General features: G+C 41.0%; 1 protein-coding gene across 1 annotated transcript in view; it reads right to left on the reverse strand.

Annotated features, from left to right (window-relative positions):
* LOC109927190 (synaptotagmin-B) overlaps positions 1-4,078 on the reverse strand; it is a 286,221-nt gene that overhangs the window by 279,168 nt on the left and 2,975 nt on the right. The window lies entirely within an intron of this gene.

Below are 4,078 nucleotides of genomic sequence, written 5' to 3' on the forward strand. Positions count from 1 at the left end.
ACCTTGTTATCTCTTAATATGGATATGGGTTTAGCTGCATTCTTAGAAGAAAAAGGAGTTCTTTTCCTTTTGACAAAAACCCTGCATACCTTTTATCTACCTTATTTACCTCACCTGCACTCACATTAGAGTTTACCCAAAATCTTTCAGTTGTTGTTAAAACTACTAATTGATCAGTGACATTATCCTTTTGAGTTCCATTTTCAGACTTATTCATACAAATGCCAATTTGTTTCATGGGCTCACAATTTCCAGGATTCTGAACGAAGGTGTCCCACTTTATTGCAATGGAATTATTTTGGCCTTTGATTTTCACCTCTACCCTCAACACTTTCCTCTGATCTGAAGAAGAGATCTTGGGGAATTCCCAGCTGTGCCTTCCTTTACCTTACTGACTTGCTTTTCATTTATACATGCATCTCTATTCTTCTCTAATTTATGTGGCTGACAGAAAAAAAAGCATCAGTTTTATGGATCAGCCTCATAATCGTGAGCTATTACTGCTGCCTGTACAGAATTTGCAACCCTTTGGTCTTCAATGTGGATTTTTATTACAAAAGATAGTGAGGCTTTCAATTTTTCTAAGAGAATGACCTTTCTCAGAGCTTTTGTTTAAAACATAGTTTCAAATCCTATCCACCTGTAAAAATGATTTTGCTTAAATGTTTCACAAGCATCCAATCAATCACCCCTTCAACCGTACAGAATCCTGCAGTGCTCCCACAACCCTTTGCTTTCCTGTCTTCGCCTATCATCCTTAGTGGCATGAAATTGTCCACTGTCCTGCACCAGTTATTTTCTAGAAACAATGATGGACTGATAATTGATATATCCCACAATAATCTCCTGCTGATCCTTGAAATTTCTATGTCTTGGAATCCTTTAAGTTCTGCCTGATCTTCAGTGCCATCTGATGGCCGCTGAAACTTAACACTCTTGGAAACATCTTACTAATGGATTTGACCATCTTCTTGTGAAAGATATACCCTCTATGACACTGGTATTCAGTCATCTGGTGGCAATTTGAACACTGCTTTGACCCCTTCCACCACAGTAATGTCTTCTTGAACAGCTCTTTCACTCTCCTTTCTGATCTATGTGGCTGGTTTGCTGATTGCTGCTGGTCTACTGACATTCTCTCCCTCCTTCCTCCCTTGTTCTCACTTGAGGAGCCTCTACCAAGTGTGCATGAACATACAAAGGTATGAATTAGGTTCAGAAGTAGGCTTTTCAGTTCCTTGAGCTTGTGTTGATATTTGATTAAATCATAGCTGACCCAATGATGCCTTCATCTTTGCTGTCTGCACACTTCCATCCTTTGCCTCCCTTGTTCCCCTAACAATCAATGCTCTATTTCAATGGCCTCAGATCTCCTTTGTTTCCCCTAATCCCTGATGGTTTCCCCCTTGGCCCCTCTTCCATATGGCTTCCTTACAGCTGAACCTTTGACTGACTCAACATCAGTTTGTTCAGAAAATGATTTCCTTCCACTCTTATGCAGTTTGAGCTTCAGACTCCAGATCCCCACTGTGCAAAACATTTTGTCCTATCCTTGAGCTCCTCAAATGAATTTGCCATCATTTTCTCCCTACTGTGTACCCTGTGTGATTATTGTTCAGTTGCAGGAGAGATAAAAAAAAATCACGGTGATTTGGTGATTTAATTGCCCCAAGTAGCTCCTATTTGGCTCATATCAGAAGACACATGCGCTCTGACATTTTGCTTCTCTCTATTTCAGTTGGGCATAAAAAGCCAGGGACTTGACCTGATGTCACCATCCTCAATTTCATGGCCGAACAGTTGGGACATTATCATGTACAAATTTATCACTCTAGCAAACTAAGCTTCAATATCATGTAGCTCCAGAAGCCAGGGATAAGACTTTTTCATTTGAAATCAATTGTCCAACTGTTTTAGCTACTAGGCAACTATTACTTAACATGACACTTAAGAGGCACACTCCAAAATCCCTGTGGGCTGCATGTTCACATTTTAGCTGACATTTCAATTCATTGTCAATATTTATATTCTTCCTACGTTGTTGGTTAGGTTGTTGCAGAATACTGAGTAGTCATTACATTAATATCCTAAAAGTTGCCTTGAAGCAAGTGAAACTATTAGGTCAAATGGTGTCTATTTCTTGGCAAACACATTGTGGAACAGCAAACCTCTTCAAAGAAAAATAATTAGATATTAAAATAATCTTTACTGCAGTAAACTAATATCCTTTGGCATGATCCAGTTCGAGAAAAGGGGTGGCCTGTTCAAGTGATCCATTCTATGCTACTGTACAGAGTTCCCAAATGTAAAGTATACAAATGATTAACCTCAATAATTAGCAATTCCTTTTACATAGCAAGAAAAGTTGAGCTACTAACAATTTGTCAATAATTATTTAAAACATTTATACTTGCCAATTTACATTTATGCATCCAAACAATCCTGAAAAGTATTTATTTTTCTCACTAATTTTCTTCACAATTTTCTTCCTTTCTTGCTACACTCCTGAGAGCTTCAATGATTATGGTCGCTTCCCCAACAATTTTGAGTATCTTGTTGAACTAACCATTTGTGGTGTGTTGATGATGTTGCAATGAATCGAATTACAGAAGTTGAAAGAAGTGGGTGAGCACCTTACCAGGGCCAACATGCTCAATTATATTTCCGACTCACCAAGACTCTTACTACCCACAAGCACAGGAAAATTGCACCCTGTTGGCCTTATAACTTACTTGAGTGGGTGAGTGTTGTCAGCAATGTGTTTAACTGCAGGAAGTGTTCTGACAAAGCACCGTTGTTGTCTTGCCCTTTTGAATTTCCAGGAGGTATAGTTGGTTGTGGTCAGGACTTGTGAATCTCTGTCTTTTTTATCCTCCTTAAGAATAAGGGACCAGGAGCAAATTATAAGACCAATAGGCTATTATTTTCCTCCCTTGGAGGTGTGAGAAATGTTGTAAGAAGGAGAATTAATTGGACAAGTTGGCTCTGATGAGATATATACCCACTTCTGGCAACTTCATAAATCATGTTCTGGTGAATCTTCTCGACCCACCACCACTTAAAGCCTTTAACTATTCAATTAACAGTCACTTAAGGGTCTCAAGCTCATTGCTGATTATCTGCCTTCCTGTTAGGTGAGAAATGTAGCTAGTTACCCCACTGGGCAACCCTGGTGATCTTGCCAGCCAGGTTGGAAGGGTGGGGTTGTCATTGCTCCACTCTGCGGTAATTTGAGGCATATGTAAGCGAAAAGAGGTGGTCTTTTAAAACAACCACTTCCTTTCCACTGACCTCCTCTCCCTGCAACCCTCACCCTGAGACAAGAATACAGAAATTATAGAATAGAATTATAATTAAATATAAATAATATATACCTTCTGGTAGCTGCATCCCTCAAGAAATAGGCCTTGACTGATTGGTTGGAAGATTCTGGCAACTCGAGAAGTTAGTGGCAAGGCCTGTGATTTGCTGGGAAACTTGCCTCTGCTTAATTTTTGGCTGATTCGCGTGTAATTGGTCGAGTTTTCTTAGCTGCATGTGGTGTGTTAGTTGCCTCCTAACAGTCACCACCACACTTTAAAAGACTCTCAAAATCACACCCATATTCCTGCTAATCCAATTCTGATCATTTCTTGGATTGTATGTCTTTACCATTTAATGACTAAACACAGCGGTGGCATAGGCAGCGTTCGGGATCCTTTGCCCAGGCTTGTCCTCCTTGCCTGCAGTTTTCTTTCTTTCTTTCTCCTTCTACTCCCTTTTTTTTCTTCAAACTTAACTCAAAATGAGAACTCTTCGGCAGGGCGGCTTTGATGGGCTCCAGACCGGCGATGGCATTCTCAGAGACAGCTCGGCTGCAGGGATGGTCAGTCGGCCTTTGAAGCCTGGAGCAGGACTTTTGCTTCCAGGTGGAGTAGGCCCCTGATGGCGAGGGCTGGGAAGCCCGGAGTGGGTCGCTCTTTCAGTGGCATGGCATGGGCTGGGTTTTTCAAACAATCGATACTCTTTGTGGCAATGGGCTGGGAAGCCCAGAGAGGGACACTCTTTGCAGCATGGGCTGGGATGCCCGGAGAGGGAC

This window comes from Rhincodon typus, chromosome 25, assembly GCF_021869965.1.
Source record: "Rhincodon typus isolate 14 chromosome 25, sRhiTyp1.1, whole genome shotgun sequence".
Taxonomy (NCBI): Eukaryota; Metazoa; Chordata; class Chondrichthyes; order Orectolobiformes; family Rhincodontidae; genus Rhincodon; species Rhincodon typus.